A 25,966-nucleotide genomic window follows, 5' to 3' on the forward strand; every position below is an offset into this window, starting at 1 on the left:
ATCATGTCTCTCCCTCTGGAAGGTAAGAATCCATGTATGGTTTTGTTTGCTGATATTTAAAATCATATGTGTGGTTCGAATTAAAACTTGTCTAGCAATCAATGTTTCAGTATTTTACGTTATTTTAAAATACTTAGATGTTTATCATTTAACCTAGCAATGCTCCAAAGCTTTTAAGTTATCAAAGACTTTGGGAAATTATGTATAGACACATGAGGCTGGAGAAAAGGTGGAGGTGGGGCCGGGAGCAGGCCCCACAGTCTATTCTAGGACTGCAGTTTCCAGGCCTCCAGCTGCTTGGATTTAAAACTGCCACATTTTTCCTTAGAAAAAGCATGCTAAGGTTTGGGTGATAATGAGTTTAGCTTCTGATAGTAGCAAGACTGTTAAGTAAGTGTTTGCAGTTTTGCAGTAAAGAAAATTGTTCTTTAGGAAAGGGGAGTGAGAAGGCACTGAGGTGCAAGCAGTTTTCAGAGCATTAAAGGGGTGAAAATGCTGGCCTTGGGATCTAAAGGTACAGTGCAGGGTCCCTTCACCGTGTCACAGAGGGGCTTTATGAGAAGACTAAAGTTGGGAACCCAGAGGCGAAAGTACCCAGCGAGCCAAGAAAGGAGAGTATTTCTTATCTAGAGGAGGGGATAGTCACAGAGGAGACAAGGCATTTATGGTCCAAGGTAATGGTTTGGCTTTGTGGGATGAGAGTGAAACTGAGGTGGGTGACTGTGGTTCGAGATAACTGGGCTTTGTGAGGGGATGCACATTCTACTAAGGTAGAATGAGAAAAGAGTAGATAAAAGGAATGTCTAGTAAGATGCAGTGTAGAAGTGAGGTGGCTAATGGCTGTGAGACTAATCCATCAACACCCATAACAGAGACTGAGGAGGGGACAAGAGTCCCAGCAAATTCAGGGAGGCAGAATAAGTGGCCCAAGTGTCAATTAAAAAGGAGATCAGCTTACCTGCCACCACAATCATTACATGAGGCTCTATCCTGGTGAAGTAAGTCTGTGGGGCCTTGTCAGGGCCTGGGCAGCTTCAATCTTCAGTGGCCAGTCCTAGGGGGTCTGGGAGTTCCAAACTGGATCCAGAGGGTGGCCTTACTGGACTGGCTATGGTCCAATCTGGAGGGGCCAGACTGCAGTCTGATTTCCAGGGGCCCTCCCTTCTGCACTTTGGGTAGGCCCAGGTAGGGGGCTCGGGTTTGGGCGAGACTTGGCCCAGTGTCCTTCCTTGTTGCATTTGAAGCATGGGCCCAGAAGAGGCTCAGCCTCTGATACCCTTAGTTGGAGACTGGCACTTCATTTGGGGTTCGTAAGAGTGGTGGCTAGGCCTTCTGGGCCTCAGTCTTGGCCTAATCATGCCTTTGTTTTTGGATTTGGGTCTCCTCATCTCTATTGTTAAAGGCCAGGTTAACAAGGGCTTTTTGAGGGGTTTGTGAACCTGTGTCTATTTTTTGAAGTTTCTGGTGTATGTCAGGGGCTGATTGGGATATAAAATGGGTATTTAGAAGAAAGGCTCCCTCTGGGGAGGTGGGGTCTAGGGTGACAAATTTCTGTAAGGCCCGCATGAGGTGGGAAAGGAAGAGCTGGATTTTTGTCAGGGCCCTGAGTGATTTTATTGTTTGTCATAGTTGACCACCTTATGGGCAGCCTTTTTGAGTCCAGCAATGAGACCGGTGATTATATAGCTACAGAGCCAGTGCCCTGGAGAATTAACCAGATAGTCCCATCCCAGGTCAGTTTGGGAGACCATGTCAGCGCTTACCAGGTTGACCACTGTGTCCTGTCTATGGAGGGCATTGGCATGGTCCTGAGCTGCTAGCCAGAAGCACTCCTCCTCTGGGGTTAGAGAGGAGGACAGGAGACTTAGATGTCGTGCCAGGTCAGGTCATAGGACTGGGTCAGGTACTCAAATTCCTTAGTAAAGGTGGTCAGGTCGATAGAAAAAGACCTGAGACACCTCTCAATCTGTGAGGTTGGACATAGAGAATGGGACGTGGACTTGGACTATCACCTCTGTTTCTGCTACCTCCCACAGGGGTAGAATGGACATGGGAATAGAAAAGGCTGTTGAGGAGGGCCGTCTTTGGGTGGCCCAAGAGCGTGTGTTAGGTGGGGAAAAGGGCTGTATTGGAACTCGAGTTCAAGGGATTTGAAGTCTCGGGGGCAGGGGGAGAAGGTGGTTTCTGGTTAGGAGGGTCTGGTTTTGGGAATCTACTGCAGGTCATGGAGGGGGCACATAAGTGATGGAAGTCAGTGGTCTGCTAAGTCAAAAGTAGATTCAGAATCAGAAATGTTAGGGGTATGATGTTTTGTGTGAAAGAGAAAGATCTCTGTCAGCAGTACTGACAGAGAGAGAGGGTCGGTACTGAAGGGTGAAAAAGGCCCGGATGTAGGGAACCTGTGGCCACTTTCTATTTTGGTGACAGCAATTATGTAAATCATGCAATGTGTTACAATTGAAAGTGCCATTTTTAGGCCACTGAGACTTACTATTTAGTCTATATTGTGGCCAAACAGTGTTACAAAGAAAATGAGGTGCTTGGGCATGATCTCCCTTATGAGTGTACAGAGGGGAGGGAATGTAGCGTGGCCCACGAGAGAGGAAGGGTGAATGACAGACCACAAATCCAAAGGTGACTGTTTAGAGCAGGCATCACCATTGCTAAACAAATCACCATGAGAATGAGGAGGTGACCCTCTGGACTGGGCATCCCCAATCCAGAAGAACCCAAAGCCGAACAGCTGAAGAGTCTTCTGGCCTAGCACTAGGACTTTCAAGGCAAGAGGACTTTCGAGAAGTCAGAGTGAGTGTACAGAAGACTCCGGATGAGGGAAACTGTGGAAAGTCACTCACCTAGAGAAGATTGTCCAGTGTGGTATGAAGGGTCAGCAGTGGAGAAGGAGAGGTTCCCGATCCGGCATTCTCCTTGGCTGGTTCTGGAGGGCCCATAATGGAAGGAGGCCTAATCGAGGTGGCAATTGAGTCACCTGAGTAGAATTCGGAGGTAAGCCCAGGATGAGCTGCCATTGTCTACTGCTCTCTGAGTAGCAAACTTGGGGTGACTCAAGCTGGGGTGATGGCTCCCTCCCAGTTTTGGCACTAAATGTTAGGGTTGCTGAAGGAGGAACACACGAGGCCAACATGGTAAAGGATTATAAATTTACTAGAGGCCCGGTGCATGAATTCGTGCACCAGTGGGGTCCCCAGCCTGGCCTGTGGGATCAGGCTGAAACTGGCTCTCCAACATCCTCTGAGGGGTCCCGGATTGCGAGGGGGTGCAGGCCAGGCCGAGGGACCCCTCTGGTGCACGATCGGGCCCGGGGAGGGACACGGGAGGTTGGCCAGCCTGGAAGGGACTGCGGGAGGGCTCCAGGGCATGTCTGGCCCATCTCACTCAGTACCAATCGGCCGGACCCCAGCAGCAAGCTAAACTACCGGTTGGAGTGTCTGTCCCCTGGTGATCAATGCACATCATAGCAAGTGGTTGAGCGGCCTTAGCATATCATTAGCATATTATGCTTTGATTGGTTGAACAGCTGACTGGACGACTGGACACTTAGCATATTAGGCTTTTATTATATAGGACTAGAGGCCTGGTGCACAAAAATTTGTGCACTCGGAGAGGGGTCCCTCAGCCCGGCCTGTGCCCTCTCACAGTCTGGGACCCCTTGGGGGATGACCACCTGCTGGCTTAGGCCCACTCCCCAGGGGAACAGGCCCAAGCTGGCAGTCAGACATCCCTCTGGCAGCCCGGGAGCCCTCGGGGGATGTCCACTTGCCAGCAGAGAGCAGGCCTAAGCTACAGTCGGACATCCTTAGTGCTGCTGAGGAGGCGGGAGAGGCTCCCACCACCATCACTGTATTGGCAGCCATCAGCCTGGCTTGTGGCTGAGCACAGTTCCCCCTGTGGGAGTGCACTGACCACCAGGGGGCAGCTCCTGTATTGAGCATCTGCCCCCTGGTGGTCAGTGTGTGTCATAGTGACCAGTCATTCCCAGTCATTCTGCTGTTAGGGTCAATTTGCATATTACCCTTTTATTATATAGGATTAGGTCATCTGGATACTAGATGGGCTGAGTCCCAAAATGGCACCAACCCCCAAAGATGGGGAATCAGAGTTTTTTGTTTGTTTGTTTGTTTTAAATGTATTTTATTGATTTTTTACAGAGAGGAAGGGAGAGGGATAGAGAGTTAGAAACATCGATGAGAGAGAAACATCGATCAGCTGCCTCCTGCACACTCCCCACTGGGATGTGCCCGCAACCAAGGTACATGCCCTTGACCAGAATTGAACCTGGGACCCTTGAGTTCACAGGCCAACACTCTATCCGCTGAGCCAAACCGGTTAGGGCAGGGAATCAGAGCTTTTTAAAGGAGTCTAGGTGGGTTTTTTCTAGGGGGAGAATTCTTTGTGCAGGTCCAGATTCTGGGAAGGTCCAGAGGGGAGAGATAATGGTCTTAGCAAGTGGAATGTGGTCTAAGCGAAATGGAATGTCCATTGTGAAGTGACCTATAGGTCATTTCCAAGGGGAGGGGTATCAATTCAAGTATTTGATCAAATCTAACAGTGGCCAATCGGTTACTGAATTTTTCCAGGTAAAACAGGATATAGGAAGGAGGGGAGAGGGTATAAGAACAAAGAACTGTGTAGGTGATCAGTAGTACATTTTCCAGGAAGATCCGCCTGCCACAACTAGACAAAGGGAGGTGGAGACAACTAGAAAAGGCCTCAGCCCAGTTTTTAAAATAACCCAATAGGAGACAATAAACCCTAGGTGACTATGGGGAAAACTGCTAACCCCATAGTACTCAGCCAATGAGGAACTGGGGGAGGGACTTTCACACATTAGAGATAAATTGCCTGTGATCACGGCTCCATGTGTGCCTGTTCAACCAGACACCAGCTCTTACAAGACCACATAAAAAGTCTCATTTTCACCCTAGTTGGTTTGGTTCAGTGGATATAGCGTCAGCCTGCAGACCAAAGGGTCCCTGGTTCAATCCTGGTCAAGGGCACACCATTGCAGGCTCGAACCCCAGTAGGGGGCATGCACGAGGCAGCCAATCAATGATTCTCTCTCATAATTGATGTTTCTATCTCTCTCTCCTTCTCCTTTCCTCTCTGAAATCAATAAAAATATATTTTTTAAAAGTCTCGTTTTTGCCATACTTCTGTCTCTGAGTCCGTTATATGAATTCGGACAGGTGAGCATTTCTCACACATCAGAGCTGCTCCTGATGGTGCTGAACCACCTGCCTCCATGCAAACTGCTTGAGTGCTGCCTCTCTGTGGCTGCTCATTCTGCTGGCCCAGGACCACTGCACCGGCCGCTGCTATCCCGCAGCTGCCTGCCTGTGGCCCACGACTCCAGACCCTCCTTTCCTGGGCCACTTTCACTTGTGCAGACGGATTGGACGCGGGGAGCAGGCCTAAACCATCAGTCAGAGATCCCCCAAGGGCTCCCAGACTGCCAGAGGGCACAGGCTGGGCTGAGGACGCCCCCCCGAGTGCACGAATGTTGTGCACCGGGGCTCTAGTCCTATGTAATAAAACCCTAATATACAAATCGACAGAATGACAGAACCACTGGCGGAATGACCCGTCGCTTTGTTGCACACTGACCACCGGGGGGCAGATGCTTAATGAAGGAGCTTCCTCCAGCCCACAGGCCCCACCCCCACTCCACTCCCACCCCCGATCACCCCACTGGTCACCTCACAGATCGGCCCTGATTGCAGGCCAGGCCTAGGGACCCTACCCATGCACGAAATTCATATTGAATGAGATGCTCCTTGCCTTCGTGGGAAGCAATATAGGGTAGTTGGTTAAGAGTTTAGATTCTGGAGCAGACCTCCCAGGTTCAAACCCTAGCTCTGCACCTTTGTGGCCTTGGACAAGTCACAATGTATTTCCCCATCTTTATAAGATAGGATTACATGTCCAGCACATAGAAGGGCTTTATAAGTATGAACTGCTTTAGTACCCTTTTAAAATCTTGATCCTTTGAGAAAGTATATTTCAAAACCTCAGATCCTTAGGGCTTCACAAGAAATTGAGAGGTTCAGAAAGGGGAGTGACTGACCCTAGTTGCACAGGGGGGGCTTGGTAGGACCTGGCTTTAGGCTCAGGCCTGTGCTCTGTAATGATGGTCTTGAAATCGAGGTATGTATGAGAAGACTACCAAGGGATACATGAGCCAGATAGTTTTATTCCAAATCCTCTACAGTTATATGTTCCCTGTTCTAAAATCAATCTGCTACAGATCACATCTATGGTGGGAGCTATCATTTCACAATTCCTTTCTCAACACTTCTCCAATATGACATGGGGGGAAAAGCCCCTCTCTATAATGTATGGTCCCCAGATATAACAACTATGGTGAGCCAGGCAAAGTGACTATTTGAAATTTTTACCTTACCAATTATGTATCTTTCTTTCTTTTCTTTTTTTTAGCAAGAAGGGGAATATATATATTTAGTGTATGGTCAGATTTTCATTCTATTTTCTTTTGTTTGTTTTGTTAATCCTCACCTGAGAATATTTTTTTTCCATTGATTTTTAGAGAGAGTGGAAGGAAGAGAGGAGGAGAGAGAGAGAGAAAAAACATAATGTGAGAGACACATCAATTGGTTGCCTCTTGCACATGCCCTGACTGAGTTGGAACCTGCAACCACGTGTGTGACCTTGACTGGGAATTGAATCCATGACCCTTTGGTTCATGGGCCGGCACTCTAATCACTGAGCAACACCAGCCATGGCTTTATTATTATTATTACTAGAGACCCGGTGCACGAATTCATGCACAGGTGGGGTCCCTAGGCCTGGCTGGCGATCGGAACTGATCTTTATATCTATGGGTCTGTTTCTATTTTGTTTATTCATTTGCTTTGTATTTTTAGATTCTATATATATGAGAAATTTTATGGTATTTGTCTATCTCTGACTTATTTCACATAACATAATACCCTCTAGGTCTATCGATGTTGTTACAGATGGCATGATTTCATTATTTTTTTATTGCTGAATAATATTCCATTGTATTATATGCCACTTCTTTATCCACTCATCTATTGATGGGCATCTAGGTTGCTTTCGTATCTTGGCTATTCCTGGCAATGCTGCAATGAACATAGGAATGCATATATCTTTTTGAATTAGGGTTTTTGTTTTCTTAGGCAAATACCCAGAAGTAGAATTGCAGGATCATATGGCAGCTTTATTTTTAATATTTTGATATTTCATTTTCTCCACATCCTCACTAGCAGTTCTTTTTTTCTTTTTACCAGCATTTCTTACTTATTGATTTATTGATGATAGACACTCTGACAAGTGTGTGGTGATATATCACTGTGGTTTTAATTTGCATTTCCCTGATGATTAATGATGTTGAGCATCTTTTCATCTGTCCATGGACTATTTTTATGTCCTCTTTGGAAACCTCTCTATTGAGGTCCTCTGCCCATTTTTATTTTTTTAAATATATTTTATTGATTTTTTACAGAGAAGAAGGGAGAGAGATAGAGTTAGAAACATCAATGAGAGAGAATCATTGATCAGCTGCCTCCTGCACACCCCCTACTGGGGAAGTGCCCGCAACCAAGGTACATGCCCTTGACCAGAATCGAACCTGGGACCCTTCAGTCCCCAGGCCGATGCTCTATCCACCGAGCCAAACTGGCTAGGGCCTCTGCCCATTTTTAAATTGGATTTTTTTGTGGGTTTTTTGTTTGTTTGTTTGTTTGTTTGTTTGTTTTTGTTTTGGTGTTAAGTTGTACAAGTTCCTTATATTTTTTAAATATATTCTTTTTATTTTTTTTCTTTTATCCATTTTGAGTTTATTCTTTATTTATTGTTTTATTGCTTAAGGTATTACAAAGGGTATTACATATGTCTCCTTTTTCCCCCCGCCCTTGACAATCCCCTGGCCTCCCCTACCCCCCAGTGTCTTATGTCCATTGGTTATGCTTATATGCATGCATACAAGTCCTTCGGTTGATCTCGTACCCCACCCCCTTTTGCCCCCCTACTCTCCCCGGCCTTCCCACTGCAGTTTGACAATCTGTTTGAGGCAGCTCTGCCTCTGTATCGATTGTTGTTCGTAAGTTTATACTGGTCTCTATTATCCATAAATGAGTGAGATCATGTGGTATTTTTCCTTCATTGACTGGCTTATTTGACTTAGCATAATGCTCTCCAGTTCCATCCATGCCATTGCAAATGGTAAGAGTTCCTTTCTTTTTTACAGCAGCATAGTATTCCATGGTGTAGATGTACCACAGTTTTCTAATCCATTCATCTACTGATGGGCACTTAGGCTGTTTCCAGGTCTTAGCTATGGTGAATTGTGCTGCTATGAACATATGCGTACATATATCCTTTCTGATTGGTGTTTCTGGTTTCTTGGGATATATTCCTAGAAGTGGGATCACAGGATCAAATGGGAGTTCCATTTTTAGTTTTTTGAGGAAACTCCATACTGTCTTCCATAGTGGCTGCACCAGTCTGCATTCCCACCAGCAGTGCACAAGTGTTCCTTTTTCTCCACATCCTCTCCAGCACTTGTCGTTTGTGGATTTGTTGATGATAGCCAGTCTGACAGGTGTGAAATGGTACCTCATTGTTGTTTTGATTTGCATCTCTCGGATGATTAGTGACTTTGAGCATGTTTTCATATGTCTCTTGGCTTTCTGAACGTCCTCTTTTGAAAGGTGTCTATTTAGATCCTTTGCCCATTTTTTGATTGGATTGTTCATCTTCCTTTTGTTAAGTTGTATGAGTTCTCTATAAATTTTGGAGATTAGGCCCTTATCAGATATGGCATTGGCAAATATGTTTTCCCACACAGTGGGCTTTCTTGTTGTTTTGTTGATGGTTTCTTTTGCTGTGCAGAAGCTTTTTATTTTGATGTAGTCCCATTTGTTCATTTTCTCTTTAGTTCCATGTGCCCTAGGAGCTGTATCAGTGAAGAAATTGCTTCAGCATATGTCTGAGATTTTTTTGCCTTTGGATTCTTCTAGAATTTTTATGGTTTCACATCGTACATGTAAGTCCTTTATCCATTTTGAGTTTATTTTTGTGTATGGTGTAAGTTGGTGGTCTAGTTTCATTTTTTTGCATGTATCAGTCCAATTTTCCCAACACCATTTATTGAAGAGACTATCTTGACTCCATTGTATGTTCTTGCCTCCTTTGTCAAATATTAATTGAGCATATTGGTTTGGGCCGATTTCTGGGCTCTCTATTCTATTCCATTGATCTATATGTCTGTTCTTGTGCCAGTACCAGGCAGTTTTGATAACAGTGGTTTTGTAATACAGCTTGATATCTGGAATTGAGATCCCAGCAACTTTGTTCTTTCTCAGGATCGCTGCAGCTATTCTGGGTCTTTTTTTATTCCAGATGAATTTTTGGAGAGTTTGTTCTAGGTCTGTCAAATATGCCATTGGTATTTTAATGGGAAGTGCGTTGAATTTATAGATTGCTTTGGTAGTATGGACATTCTAATGATGTTGATTCTACCAATCCATGAACACGGTATGTTCTTCCATCTGTTTATGTCTTCCTCTACGTCTTTTTTCAACGTCCTGTAGTTTTCTGAGTAGAGGTCTTTTACCTCTTTAGTTAACTTTATTCCTAGGTAGCTTAATTTTTTTGGTGCGATGGTAAATGGGATTGTTTTTTTAGTCTCTCTTTCTGAAAGTTCACTATTGGTGTATAGAAATGCCTTAGATTTCTTGGGGTTAATTTTGTATCCTGCTACATTGCCAAATTCATGTATTAAGTCTAGTAGTTTTTTGATGGAGTCTTTAGGGTTTTGTATGTATAATATCATGTCGTCTGCAAATAAGGACAGTTTTAGTTCCTCTTTTCCAATTTGGATGCCTTTTATTTCTTCTTCTTGTCTAATTGCAATGGCTAATAATTCCAGTACTATGTTGAACAGGAGTGGTGAGAGGGGGCATCCCTGTCTTGTTCCTGTTCTTAGGGGAAATGGTGTTAGTTTTTGTCCATTGAGTATGATGTTGGCTGTGGGTTTGTCATATATGGCTTTTATTATGTTGAAGTATGATCCTTCTATTCCCACCTTGCTGAGAGATTTTATCAAAAATGGGTGTTGGATTTTGTCAAATGCTTTTTCTGCATCAATTGATATGACTATGTGGTTTTTTTCTTTCAATTTGTTTATGTGATGTATCATGTTTACTGATTTTCGGATATTGTACCATCCTTGCATCCCTGGGATAAATCCTACTTGGTCATGGTGTATGATCTTTCTGATGTACTCCTGGATCCGATTTGCTAAGATTTTGTTTGAGGATTTTGGCATCTATGTTCATGGGGGATATTGGCCTGTAATTCTCTTTCATTGTGTTGTCTTTACCTGGTTTTGGTATTAGGGTGATGCTGGCTTCATAGAATGAGCTTGGAAGTGTCCCTTCCTCTTGAATTTTTTGTAGTAGTCTGAGGAGGATAGCTTTTAGTTCTTCCTTGAATGTTTGGTAAAACCCCCTGTGAAGTTGTCTGGTCCTGGGCTTTTTTTTTTGCTGGAAGCTTTTTGATGACAGCTTCAATTTCTTCCATAGTTATTGGCCTGTTGAGATTTTTAGATTCTTCCTGATTGAGTTTTGGAATGTTGTATTTTTCTAGGAATTTGTCCATTTCCTCCAGGTTGTCTAGTTTGTTGGAGTAGAGTTGTCCATAGTATTTTTAAACAATCATTTGTATTTCTGTGGGGTCTGTAGTTATTTTGCCTCTTAGTATTTTTAAACAATCATTTGTATTTCTGTGGGGTCTGTAGTTATTTTGCCTCTATCATTTCTGATTTTGTTTATTTGGGTCCTCTCTCTTTGCTTCTTGGTGAGCCTGACTAGAGGTTCGTCAATCTTGTTTATCCTTTCAGAGAACCAGCTCTTGGTTTCATTGATTTTCTTTATTGTTTTTTTGGTCTCTATGTCATTTATTTCTGCTCTAATCTTTATTATCTCCTTCCCTCTGCTCACTCTGGGCTTTTCTTGTTGCTCTCTTTCTAATTCTTTGAGATGTAGAGTTAGATGACTTACTACCATTTTTTCTTGTTTTTTGAGATAGGCCTGTAGAGCTATAAACTTCCCTCTCAGGACTGCTTTCATTGTGTCCCATAGGTTTTGGATTGTTGTGTTTTCATTGTCATTAGTTTCCAGGATGTTTTTAATTTCTTCTTTGATCTCATTGGTAACCCTATCAATATTTAATAACATGCTATTCAGCTTCCAAGTGTTTGAGTATTTTTGGTTGTTTTTATTGTAGTTTATTTCTAATATTATGTCATTGTAGTCTGAGAAGATGGTTGGTATGATTTCAATCTTCTTGAAATGGGGGAGACTTTGTTTGTGACCCAATATGTGGTCTATTTTTGAATATGACCCATGAGCACTTGAGTAGAATGTATATTCCGTGGCTTTGGGATGAAGTGTTCTGAAGATGTCAATTAAGTCCATCTGATCTAGTGAGTCATTTAGGGTTGCTATTTCTTTGCTGATTGTTTATCTAGAGGATTTATGCAGTGATGTCAGTGGTGTATGAAAGTCCCCTACTATGATTGTATTGTTGTCGATCTCTCCCCTGATATCTTCCAGGAGTTTTTTTTATGTATTTGGGTGCTCCTGCATTGGGTGCATATATGTTTATCAGGGTTATATCCTCTTGTTGCATTGATCCCTTTAGTATTATGAAGTGGCCTTCCTTATCTCTTGTTATGGCCTTCACTTTGAGGTCTATTTTGTCCGATATAAGTATTGCTACCCCAGCTTTCTTTTCATTTCCATTTGCCTGAAAGATATTTTTCCATCCCTTCACTTTCAGTCTGTGTGAGTCTCTTCTAATGAGGTGGGTCTCTTGTAGACAGCAAATGTATGGGTCATGTTTTTTTTACCCATTCAGCCACTCGATGTCTTTTGGTTGGAGCATTTAGTCCGTTCACGTTTAAAGTTATTATTGAAAGGTACTTGTTTGTAGCCATTTATTTTTTTTTGTGGCTGTTTTCTTTCTGAGCTTTTTATTTCTTCTTTTTACACCAGTCCCTTTAGCATTTCTTGCATTGCTGGCTTGGTGGTGATAAACTCCCTTAGCCTTTGTTTGTCTGTGAAGCTTCTTATTTCCCCTTCAATTTTGAATGATAGCCTTCTCTCTGAAATCAATAAAAATGTATTTTTTTAAAAAAGAAAACTATTATCTGCTTCACAGTACATGTGGAATATTGCCAACCAGGGAAGTCCACTGAGTTTCTGTGTTCAGAGTTCTCATTAAGGATTCATCACATAGTTAATCTCAGCCTCCAGGTCCAATGATCCTGTATGATCTAGAACCTTCACTCCAAGTCACACTGTTGGTCTCTCTGGGTGACCAGCCCAACCAAATCACATTGGTAGACTATCCAGTAGACCTAAGGTCCCCAGGCAAACAAAAAATACATTCCTATCAGGCAGAGAAATTCCAAGGCCCACAGATTATTTCCTAGAATCTGAAGGCAAAAGCCAGATCTTGGGCTCTGGCTAAATTCTTTTCCACACATTATCCTTTAAACATTCTAAGATGATTCCATTTTACAGCAAAGTTTGGGAACCACTAGTGGATAATAATTCAACCCAAAAGAAAATAATGTTAACACTTAGAGTTTATGGTCACAGGATAAGTTTTAAATTTCTATTTACATTTGTTTTTGTGGTTGGCTCAGCAGTATGAAAGGGTGATTGATTAGTCTTCTGAACATAAAAATCTATTAATATTACATTAGGACAAAATTCTATAGGAGAATGGCATCTAATTCTAAGAAGTAGAGTGATGTGAAATCTCTCTAAAAGAAGACAGTTGTTCATGTATTTTTACAGCCCATTACTCTTAAGTTTTAACTTCTAACATCAAAAGTGCCAATTCAGCCTTGGCTGGTGTTGCTCAATGGATAGAACGTCAGCCTTCACTGAAGGGTCATATGTTCAGTCCCTGGTTAAGGGAATGTATGGGGCTGCAGGTTAGATCCCCAGCCTCTATTGAGGCATGTGTAGGAGGCAATCAATTGACGTGTCTCTCTCAAATCGATGTTTCTCTCTCTTCTCACCCACTCCCTCCCTTCAATTGTCTCTAAAAAAATCAAGGGAAAAAATATCCCTGGGCCTAGTCAGTGTGGCTCAGTGGTTGAACATCAGCCTATGAACCAGGAGGTCACATTTTGATTCCCCATCAGGGCACATGCCCAGATTTGGGGGCTCAATCCCCAGTGGGGAGCATGCAGGAAGCAGCCAATCAATGATTCTCTCTCATCATTGATATTTCTATTTTTCCCTCTCCCTTCCTGTCTGAAATCAACAAAAATAATTTTTAAAAAATATCCTTGGGTGGGGATTAATAACAACAACAACAAAGTGCCAACACAATTGTCATAAAGTGAACACATTCACGTTACCAGCCCCCAGGTCAGGAGCAGAATGTTGCCAGCAAACCCCACCCCAGCACCCCTCATGCCCCTTTCCCATACTACCCACCCAACTATAGACGAGTTTTTGTCCATTTTCACACTTTAGGCATACATACATACACACATATCTGTATCTGGCTTCTCTTACTCAATAGCATGTTTGTAGAGTCATCTATGATTGTGTGCAGCTGCGCTAGTTTCATTGCTATATAGTATTCCGTTATGTGAACATACCATAATTTATCCATTTACCATGGGTGGGCATTGCACTTTTTTAATGTTGCTGGGTCTTTCATCACCAATTCATTTAGATTCCCCTGGATCCTTTTAAATGGCTGAAAGTTGTGTTTAAAACATCAACATTATACAATTGAAAATGACATCTTTTGCCACCATTTAAACATAGAATGAAAAATTTAAATTGTCACCTTAACAGTGTGGGAGGAGGTACCTTGAAAATCACTGCTCTAGGTCAGTGGTTGGCAAACTGCGGCTTGCGAGCCACATGCAGCTCTTTGGCCCCTTGAGTGTGGCTCTTCCACAAAATACCACGTGCGAGCGCGTATGTACAGTGCGTTTGAAACTTCGTGGCCCATGCGCAGAAGTCGGTTTTCGGCCTGGGTGAGTCTATTTTAAAGAAGTGGCGTTAGAAGAAGTGGGGGTGTCGGTCGGTCGGGAGATGTGGCGCAGGCGGGCCGCGGGATACGCAGTGCGGGGGGGACCGGAGGGGGGCGGTCCACTCGTCTATCTGAAACAAGTATACAAGACGAGTGTGGATGGGAGAGTTGGAAGGGGTCGACCTCAGCTAACATACCTCAATCAGATTGAGGACGTTTTTAGCAAAGGCCAGCTTAGGAGTGCCCTAATTAAGTTAATAACAATGTACCTACCTATATAGTTTAAGTTTAAAAAATTTGGCTCCCAAAAGAAATTTCAATCGTTCTACTGTTGATATTTGGCTCTGTTGACTATTGAGTTTGCCGACCACTGCTCTAGGTCATTGCTTCTGAATGAATGTCCGTGCATCTAGGGAGCCTGTTGATGCAGATTCTGATTTATTGGTTATGCTGTGGGGCAAGGCTCTCAGGTGACACTGATGGTGCTAGTCTGAGGATCACATTTAGGATTTGTACACATGGCAAATCCATTCAGGTGGTGCAGGCAGATACCCAAAGAGAGGGAGGGGGTAACTCCAGCTTTCAAGGACCCCCTCCACCGACAGGTAGGCAGCTTGACCCCACAGTAGCTGTATATATCAAATCACTGTCCAACTTCTGGATGCCACCCAGACCATCCAGGCTGAACTATCTGATATACCTTCTCCCATCTGGTGGTGGAACTACGATGTCTGCCATCAGGTGAGTCTTTCACAGGGTGTAGGCCTGTCATGGTTCCCTACTGCTGCATAAGAAATCACCCCAAAACTCTGTGGCTTAACATCAACAGCAGTCACTCCATTCATTACCTCTCGGGGTTTCTATGAGGAGGGCTCTACTGGGTGCTTCTGGTTCCAGTTGTTCTTGTGGTTGCATGCAGATAATGGCTGGATCTGAAAGGCAGGGTGTGTGTGTGTGTGTGTGTGTGTGTGTGTGTGTGTGTGTGTGTGTAGCAGTTGGTAACTGGCCAAGCATCCGCTGCCTTTGGTCTCAGGGCTGCACTGTGGGATGTCTGCTTAGGCTGGTCAGGGCTTCCTCATGGCCTGGCCCCAGGGCACTCACACTGCTTACTGTGGCTCAGGGTTCCACCAGGAGGGTCCAGAGCCACCTGCAGAAGCTGCTTGTCTTTTCTCACCTAGCCTTGGAAGCCACTTGGCGAAAGTCACTCGGCATGATTCCTGCCACACTCTTGGTTACAAGCAGACCCATTCAAACTCAAGGGGTTGGGGATTAGAGACACCACTGGATGAGTGCCAAGGTTCTAGAACAGCTTGTGCAACTGGAGGTGCTGTTGCAGCGTCTATAGCAAATGCCATCAGCCAGAAGGACCCAAACTCAACTTTTGAGGACAAGGCCCTGGCACAGCAGTGCTGAGCTCTTCTTCTACTACAGGCCACCCACGTCTCAAACACTTCGGCCGCTGTGGGCTGGAGCCCGGGTGATTGTGTGATCCCTCTCCCCAAGTCAAAGGCGCTCCTTGCACAACAACCCAACTCTGCCTCCAGGAGTTGAGACCATTGGGCTTGTACCTCCCTGGCATCCTGAGAACTCCAGGGTCCAGTCAAGGGTCCTGCTATACACTGTGTTCAAGTTTTGGAAACTACTAGAAAGAGTTCCGCCCTAGCCGGTTTGGCTCAGTGGATAGAGCATCGGCCAGTGGACTGAGGTCCCGGGTTCGATTCTGGTCAAGGGCACATGCCTGGGTTGCAGGCTCGATCCCCAGTGGGGGCGTGCAGAAGGCAGTCAATCAATGATTCTCTCTTATCATTGGTGTTCTCTCTCTCTCTCTCTCTCTCTCTCTCTCTCTCTCTCTCTCATGAGCACTTGAGAAGAACGTATATTTTGTGGCTTTGGGGTGAAGTGTTCTGAAGATGTCAATTAAGTCCATCTGATCTAGTGAGTCATTTAGGATTGCTGTTTCTTTGCTGAGTTTTTGTCTAGCGGATTTATCCAGTGATGTCAGTGGTGTATTAAAGTCCCCTACTATGATTGTATTGTTGTCGATCTCTCCCCTGATATCTTCCAGGAGTTTTCTTATGTATGTGGGTGCTCCTGCATTGGGTGCATATATGTTTATCAGGGTTATATCCTCTTGTTGCATTGATCCCTTTAGTATTATGAAGTGGCCTTTCTTATCTCTTGTTATGGCCTTCACTTTGAGGTCTATTTTGTCTGATATAAGTATTGCTACCCCAGCTTTCTTTTCATTTCCATTTGCCTGAAAGATATTTTTCCATCCCTTCACTTTCAGTCTGTGTGAGTCTCTTCTAATGAGGTGGGTCTCTTATAGACAGCAAATATATGGGTCATGTTTTTTTATCCATTCAGCCACTCGATGTCTTTTGATTGGACCATTTAGTCCATTTACGTTTAAAGTTATTATTGAAAGGTACTTGTTTGTAGCCATTTCTATTTTTTTTTTTTTGTGGCTGTTTTCTTTCTGGGCTTTTTAGTTCTTCTTTTTACACCATCCCTTTAGCATTTCTTGCATTGCTGGCTTGGTGGTGATAAACTCCCTTAGCCTTTGTTTGTCTGTGAAGCTTCTTATTTCCCCTTCAATTTTGAATGATAGCCTTGCTGGATAGAGTATTCTTGGATTCAGTCCTTTGCTTTGCATCACTTTGTAAATTTCTGTCCATTCTTTTCTGGCCTGATGTGTTTCTGTTGAGAAATCATTTGATAATCTGATGGGGAATCCTTTGTAGGTAACTCTCTGTTTCTCTCTTGCAGCCTTTAAGATTCTCTCTTTGTCTTGTACATTTGCCATTGTTATTATGACGTGTCTTGGTGTGGGTCTTTGGGGTTCATCTTGCCTGGGACTCTCTGTACTTGTGTAACTTTTTTCTTCCACATATCTGGGAAGTTTTCTGACATTATTTCTTCAAATAGATTTTCTAATCCTTGCTGCTCTTCTTGTCCTTCTTGCAGCACTATTATGCGTATGTTACTTCGTTTCAGGTTGTCCCGAAGCTCCCTTAGGCTCTCCTCCTGCTTTTTAATTCTTTTCTCCAGTTGCTGTTCAGATTGAGCTTGTTTCTCTGCCTTATCTTCTAATTCACTAATTCAGTCCTCTGCTTCTTCTAGTCTGCTGTTGAAACTTTCCATGGTGTTTTTGATTGTAGCTATATCACTTTTCATTTCTTCCTGATTCTTGCATAGGTTGTTGATTTTCTCATCCATCCTGTGAATGAATTGTACAACCATTATTCTGAATTCTTTTTCTGTCATGTTGCATGCTTCAACTTCATTAATGTCCTTTCTTGGTGACTCCTCATTGTCTTTCCTCTGGGTGTTGTTTCGTCTCTTCATTCTGATTATCTCCCGATGGTTCAAACGTCGAGTTGCGTGGGCCTGGGCCGTGTGCAGTGGGAGCCTCCCACCACCCTAGTGTCACTGAAGAGCTCTGACACTAAGATGTGTGGTTGTGGTGGGTTGGTGGGAACCAGGCTCGCTCAGAGTCAGTGTTGTCAGCGCTCAATGTGGCCTTGTACGCGCCCTTAGAATCAGGGACCCTGCCTGCACCGTGCTGAAACAGAGACCCCCCTGAAGCGTGTTGAAAACCAGAGCCCCCTAGCATGCGCCAGGAGTCAGAGTTCCCCAGAATCCAGAATCAGAGTGTCTGTTGCTTCGCACGACCTTGCCTTGAGAATCAGGATCCCTGTGTGCCCTTGCACCAGGAATTGGAGTCACTGGCTCTTAGTATGAATGCACAGGAAATCAGGATCTCAGGCGCAGGTGAAAAGAAACACAGTCAAGTCACTGGTGCTTGGTGCTGCCTCCTGCCCAGAGAATCAGGGTCCCTGGGCCTGTGATACGTGGGACAAATTCCCGGTGTTCGCGAGATTGCTCCCAGCCCAGGGCTCAGAAGCCAGCAGTGCGTGTAGGCTCAGTTCCTGGGGTTCGTGTGTTTGCTCCCAGCCCAGGGCTCAGAAGCCGGCAGTGCGTGTAGGCTCAGTTCCTGGGGTTCGTGTGTTTGCTCCCAGCCCAGGGCTCAGAAGCTGGCAGTGCGCGTAGGATCAGTTCCAAGGTGCTCGTGCACTTCCAGGCTAAAGTTCCTGGAGCGCTGAGGCTCCGGCAAGGGGTGGGTCTATCAGTTACTCTGGCGCTGCCCGCAAGCCTGCGGGAAGGGGTGATGGGCTCTGTTACTCACGGATCTGCCGCAGGGATTTCTGAACTTTTGGTGTCCGCAGGTCTGTAGCTGTGGTCACAGGTCTCTGTCCCCAGTGGCTGCAGGGTCCTGGTATGCGTCTGAGATCAGACTGGGTGGTGCTGAGACCAGGATCCAAGCAGCTCTGTTTCCCAAGATGGCGCGGTCGCCGTGCCTGTGCTGGCCGCCCAGGAGTGTCCGCGCAGGGAGCGGGACTCCGCCGCCTAAGACTGCCCGGTTTAGCAGCCCCTTAGAAGACCTGCAGAATCTAACTGTTCCTAGCTCATACACACACACCACACGCGTCCACACACTCCTCTATCACTTCCTTGTGCTCTCACACTCTCTCCCTCCCTACCTTCCTGCTGGTCGCCATTTTGGCTGTATCTCTCTCTCTCTCTCTCTCCCTCCCTCCCTCCTTCCCTCCCTTCCTCTCTAAAATCAATAAAAATATTTTAAAAAAGAAAAGGAAAAGTTCCTCTGTCAGATCTACCTAGTGCTGATGCTCTGCTACAGTAGCTGTACTACTGAGGGGAGACTCACAGGAGAGCACAGGGGAGTGCTGGTCCCGGAGAGGGCTCCTCGCCACCCCGCCCAAGCCCTCTGGTTCAGCCCCCATCCCCTTGACCCACCTCCTATTTCAAGGACTTCATTGGTCCCGTCAGGGAAGCCCTTTGCTCATCTTGGAACTAGAATCTCATCCTATGGCTAAGTGGTGAACTTAACCTTTTGAGAACTTAACCTTTTAGAACTGGGTCTCCCAAATTAAAGCCAACTACCTCAGAAAATGTATGGCTCTGCCCACTCCAATTTCTCTGAAAAATGAGGTAGTTCCCTAAACTCAGCTCTGATCCTCAAGGACCCCTGCACTGTGCAGTGTATAAAATTATTTTATTTTGACATTTTTTCAACCCTGAGAGAATATATCAGCAACATCTATCTGCCAACCATATGAAATTTTATTATTTTGCCAAAAGTGCCTCATCTTTTTTAAAAATATATTTTCACTGATTTCAGAGAGGAAAGGAGAGGGAGAGACAGAAACATCAGTGATGAGAGAGAACCATTGATTGGCTGCCTCCTGCGCGCTCCCTACTGGGGATGGAGCCTGCAGCCCAGCCTCATGCTCTGACAGGGAATCGAGCCATGACCTCCTGGTTCATAAGTTGATGCTCAACCACTGGCCAGGCAACTCAGATCTTTTTAGTAGAAACAGTGTTACTGTCTTGGTTACTAGTTGGTTCAGAGTAACAAGCTGCCCCATTGAAGAGGGGAAATTCTAAAGAAACCACCAGTAGAAGGTGTTTTACAGTAGGAACAATGGAAGAGTTAGAACAGTATTTCCCAAGCCATAAGGAAATTATCAATTCAGACCAAGATTGTCATTCATGGTTAAAAGCATTAAGCAGATGGTGGACAGGGGTACAGTGTCACAGTGACACAACACTTGTAACTTCCTAATCATTGCACCGTGCAATGGCAGGGTCAGGCTGTCCTCTCCCCGGTCTCACTGCTGGTGGGTCAGTGAGATGTTCTAGGTGTCCTGATGTGATGCCAATGAAGTCTCCTACTGCTTTCGATATATTCCTCCCTGAACTGCCTCGTGGGACGGGCCCGCCCTCAGCCCCACCCTGCAGTACACGAGAGAGGGGAGGGAGAGCAGGCCAACGCCAGCCAAGCAGCAGCCAGACACACCCAGAGGTGGCGAGTTTTGCCGGTTTCATCAAAAGGGGATTGTGACAGGTTGAACATACCTAAGTCATGACCAGATGTGGGATGTGGTCCTGAAGTAGATCCTGGTTTGCACAATTCAGCACTAGAGGGCATTTTGGGGTCAGCTGGGGAAATTTGGAGATGAGGAATGTAGACTAACATTTATAGGAAGGGACAGGTGGAAACCCTGAAAAAACAGCAGTATATTTTTTGGCATGTTATTGTACATATACATATGTGTGTATATAGATATGTCAAAATTAAATTATACTGAGATATATATATATATACACACACACACACACACATATATATATACACACACACACACACACACACACACACACACACACACACACACATCCTGGGTCACCTTCTGCATATATGTACCTATATGTTCAGAAGAATAAGAATGTGAACTAAGATGTTACAAAATTACTGCATTGGTGATCTCTGCATGGTGTGATTTTTGTATTTACTGGTCCTGCTTATCTGTATCTCATTTCCTATGTATGTGTGTATAGAAATACAAAAATACAATTTTACAGCAACCCAGACATTTTCCTTTAATAAATCGGTGGTACAAACATGAAAAGAAATACCATGTGACAGATAAATAAAACATCCTCCCCTTCTAGAAACAAGCACGTTCAGGAAGCGTGTTAGCTGACAGGGTTTTTGTCTGTTTTATTTTGTTATGAAGAAGAGTATTGCAACTTCCATGTATCGATTACTCAGCAACAGTAATCAAGTTGGGGCCAGTCCTTAATCCACACCCCCATTGATTCTCTTTCATATTATTTCAAAATTTTGTATTTTGAAACAATCTCAAACCTACCAAGAAGTAGGGGTATAGATATGACACAAAGAGCTTCGTTCCTGTAACATTTAGATTATCTCCAGCTTGATGTGCCATTAACATCACAGCAAAATTCTTTAATGTGTATTTCTACATGTGAGGACTTTTGCTACAGAACTACGATACAGCCAACGAAGTCATGATAACCACGTGGATTCAATAACTGCCCGTGCAGGAAGGGGTGAGTGTAGCCAGCCTCTCCTGAGAAAGGCAAGTTTCCAGGTTGGCTCTTGGCGGGCATGTGGGAACTTCAACTCTGGAAGTCTCCTCACCACATCCCAACTGATGAGGAGGGTTCCCTGTGCTTAGACGGCTGTCTGCATGCATAGCCTCCTGGCACACTGCTTCCATTCTGAGCGGGCAGGAGAGGGTGCTCCCCTGACCAGCCCCAGGGAAACCCTAGGTGAGGGGTCCTAGATTAAGGGAAAGGATCTCCAGGGTATATAATGCCTCTAGACAAAGAGTGCAGTGGCCACCCTCTTTAGGCTCCCCCTCTTTAATCAGATTGTTCATTTTCTTATTGTTGAATTTTAAGAGTTCTTTGGATAATAGCCCTTTATCAGATACTAGAGGCTCGGTGCACGAGATTCAATTCATGCACTCAAGGGGGTCCCTCAGCCCTGCCTGTGTCCTGGGAGCTCTCAGGGGATGTCTGACTGACAGCTCAGGCCAAGCCATCAGTCTGCTGTTGCGCTCGCCAGCTGTGAACCCGGCTTCTGGGCTTCTGGCTGAGCCACGCTCCCCCTGTAGGAGTGCACTGACCACCAGGAGGCAGCTCCTGCGTTGAGCGTCTGCCCCCTGGTGGTCAGTGTACATCATATCAACCAGTCGTTCTGCTGTTTGGTCAATTTGCATATTACCCTTTTATTATATAGGATATCTTTTACAAATATTTCCACCCAGTCTGTGGCTTGTATTCTCAGTCTCTTGAAGAAGTGTATATTTTTAAGTGGGCCAGTTTGGGCTCTAAGACTGACATAGTAATAAGGGCTTAGGAAAGCTATTATGTCCATTTGGACTTGGAACACAGTCTTATGGCCCTGTGGTGTCTGGGCTTGCTGCTGCAGAAAAGACACTGGCTTTTCTGAATTCCTGAATTCACAGATCCTAATTGCCTGGACCTGACTCTAAGCTGAAACCTGATACTCTCTGCTCTGAGCCATTTCATTCTCAGCATGCACTGTGCTCAATTGAAAGCAGGCATATGCTAAATGAACAGGACTTCAATTCAGGGACCTCGGCAGATTTAGGATGCCCCTAAACTGTGAAAACATCATGGATGTTGGCAGGACCATCTGGGTCACATAAAAATGCCCACAGGAAAGTGCTTCTCCTCTGATGGAGCTGTCTGAAGTCGAGCCCCTGCCTGGCTCTCTCTTTCTGATGCAGATACTAACTTCTGATGTGTCTCCAATTTGTGATTCCTGCCAAGAGCTGCAAGTTATGGGAGGCCACGTCACAGTGACTGTGACCCTCTGGACACTCCTAACAGACTGGACTCTGGACCCCAGGGGTGAGGGTGGGATGTCTCCCTGCTGTTGACTTGTGTTCCACTTTCCCAACTAGTTGCAGTTTTGCAATGTGGCCTGCTAGCCTGACTCTGGGCCCCTCGCCTTCTCCCAGTGCACGCACCTCGGGGAGCACATGACTGCTAACGGCAGCTGTCCTCAGAGGGCTGATCTTTTCCAGCTGCTCGGGGGATAAATGATCAAGACAAAGGAGGTGGGGGTGTATAAATTGATTCTGAAAATTTGGGATTTCATCCTGACCAAATTCTGGAGATACTGTGTCTTTCTAGTTGTATAAAAATGTTTTTTGTGAAAATGCTTTTGTTCCTTACTGCATCCAACCCTTCTGGATGAAAACCTTGAATGAGAATTTTAAATAATTGGAATTCTGAAGAATTCACAAAGGGAGGAAAAAATTGTTAGAGCTAATAAATTAATTCAGGAATATTACAGGATACAAGATCAGCATATGACAATCACTTCAATCTCTATTCACTAGCAATGGCAATCTAAAAATGAAATTAAGAAAACAATTCCATTTACAACAGTATCAAATTGAATAAAATATTTAGGAATAACTTTAACCAAGAAAGTGAAAGACTTATACACTGACAACTACAAAATGTTGCTGAAAGAGATTAAAGACCTAAATAAATGGAAAGATACCCATGTTCATCACTTGGAAGACTTAATATTGTTAAGGTGGCAATACTCTCCAAACTGATCTACAGATTCATTATAATCCCTATCGAAATTCCAAATACCTTTTTTGTAGAAATGAACAAGCTGATCTTAAAATTCATATGGAATTGCAAGGGGTGCCAACTTGCCAAAAAAATCTTTTAAAAGAACAAAATAAACTCATACATCCGCAGTCAACTGACTTTCAACAACGGTATCAATGGGAAAAGAACAGTTATTTTTTCAACAAATGGTGTGGCACAGCTGAATAACCACATATAAAAAAAAATGAAGTTGGATCGTTACTTCACACCATATATAAAAAATAAATTCAAAATTAATCAAAGACTTAAGTGTAAGAGTCAAAACTATAGAATTTTTAGAAGACAACATAGGAATAAATCTTCATGACCTTGGATTTGGCGATTGATTTTTATATATAACATAGAAAGCACAGGCAACAAAAGAAAAAATAGATAAACTGAAATTCATCAAAGTTAAAAATATTTGTGCATTAAAGGACACTATCGAGACAATGAAGACATCCTACAGAGTCGATAAGAATATTTGTAAATCATATACCTGATGAGAGCCTAGTATCCAGAATATATAAAAAACTTTTACAAACACAATAAGAAAAAATAAACAACCCAATTTTTAAAGGGGCAAAGAACTCAAATAGCCATTTCTCCAAAGCAGATTAGACAAATGACTAATAACTTCATGAAAAGATGCTCAATATGGTTAGTCATTAGGAATGCAAATCAAAGCCACAGTGAGATACCACTTTACACCCACTACGATGACTAGAGGCATAAACATGGAAAATAAACGTTGGTTGTGATGTGGAGAAATTCGAACCTTCATGTGTTGCAGGTGCAAATGTAAAACAGTGCAGCTGCTTTGGAAAGCAATTTGGCAGTTTTTGTTTTGTTTTTATCTTTATTGTTGAAAGTATTGCATATGCCCCCTTTCCCTCACATTGATCCCTTATAGGCCACCCCCACCCCCACCACAGGCCTCCACCACCCTGTGTCCGTGGGTTATGCATATATGCATGCAAGTTTTTTGGTGATCTCTTCCCACCCAGTCATCTTCCCCCACTTTCCCTTTGATATTCAACAGTCTGTTCCATGCTTCTATGTCTCTGGATCTATTTTGTTCAACAGTTTATTTTGTTCATTAGATTCCACATATGAGTGAGATCATGTGATACTTGTCTTTCTCTGACTGGCTTATTTCACTTGGCATAACACTCCTCAGGTCCCTCCATGCTGTCTCAAAGGACAAGAGGCCCTTCTTTTCTACTGCTGCATAGTATTCCATGTTGTAAATGCACCACAGCTTTCTTACCCACTCACCTACTGATGAGCATTTGGGCTGTTAGTTTGGCAGTTCTTCAAAAAATCAAACACAGAATTACCATATGATCTAGAAATCCAACTTCTACATATATATCCCAAAACATTGAAAACAGGTGTTCAAACAAAAACTTGCAGCATTATTCATAGGAGCCAAAAAAGTGGAAATAATTCAAATGTCCAGCAACTGATAAATAGATAACCTAAACGAGATAGATCCATACAAGGGAATATTACTCAGAAGGGAGAAGAATGAGGTACAGATCCATGCTACAACATGGATGAACCTTGAAAACATTTTGCTCAATGAACGAATGCTACATATCATAGGCATTGATATGAAATGCCCAGAATACGCAAATGCATAGAGACAGGTGGCTGCCTAGGATGAGGAGGAGGAATGGGGAGCGACTACTGACAGGTACATAGTTGTTTTATGAAGTAATGAAAATGTTCTGGAACTAGATAGTGCAGACAGTTGCACTTCATGAATGTACTAAAAGCCCCTGAATTGTACATTTTTATTTTTATTTTTGCACTTGATCTTAGCCAAAAGGCCGAGAAGCGATTTTATTTTTATTTTTATTTTTTTTATTTTTATTTTTTTTTTAATTAAATCTTTATTGTTCAGATTATTACATTTGTTCCTCTTTTTTTCCCCCCATAACTCCCCTCCTCCCAGTTCCCGCCCCACCCTCCGCCCTCACTCCCCACCCACTGTCCTCATCCATAGGTGCACGATTTTTGTCCAGTCTCTTCCCGCATCTCCCACACCCCTTTCCCCCCCAGGAATAGTCAGTCCATTCCCTTTCTATGTCCCTGATTCTATTATAATCAACAGTTCATTCTGTTCATCAGATTATTTATTCACTTGATTCTTAGATTCACTTGTTGATAGATGCATATTTGTTGTTCATAATTTGTATCTTTACCTTTTTCTTCCTCTTCCTCTTCTTAAAGGATACCTTTCAGCATTTCATATTATCCTGGTTTGGTGGTGATGAACTCCTTTAGCTTTTCCTTATCTGTGAAGCTCTTTATCTGACCTTCAATTCTGAATGATAGCTTTGCTGGATAAAGTAATCTTGGTTGTAGGTTCTTGGTATTCATCACTTTGAATATTTCTTGCCACTCCCTTCTGGCCTGTAAAGTTTCTGTTGAGAAATCAGCTGACAGTCGTATGGGTATTCCCTTGTAGGTAACTGAGTTTCTTTCTCTTGCTGTTTTTAAGATTCTCTCTTTATCTTTTGCTCTTGGCATTTTAATGATGATGTGTCTTGGTGTGGTCCTCTTTGGATTCCTTTTGTTTGGGGTTCTCCGCGCTTCTTGGACCTGTAAGTCCATTTCTTTCACCAGGTGGGGGAAGTTTTCTGTCATTATTTCTTCAAATAGGTTTTCAATATCTTGGTCTCTCTCATCTTCTGGCACCCCTATAATTCTGATGTTGGTACGCTTGAAGCTGTCCCAGAGGCTCCTTACACTATCCTCGCATTTTTGGATTCTTTTTTCATTTTGCTTTTCCGGTTGGGTGTTTTTTGCTTCCTCGCATTTCAAATCATTGACTTGATTCTTGCGCTCCTCTGGTCTG

This window comes from Myotis myotis, unplaced genomic scaffold (genome assembly GCF_014108235.1).
Source record: "Myotis myotis isolate mMyoMyo1 unplaced genomic scaffold, mMyoMyo1.p scaffold_m19_p_19, whole genome shotgun sequence".
In the NCBI taxonomy this organism is placed as follows: domain Eukaryota; kingdom Metazoa; phylum Chordata; class Mammalia; order Chiroptera; family Vespertilionidae; genus Myotis; species Myotis myotis.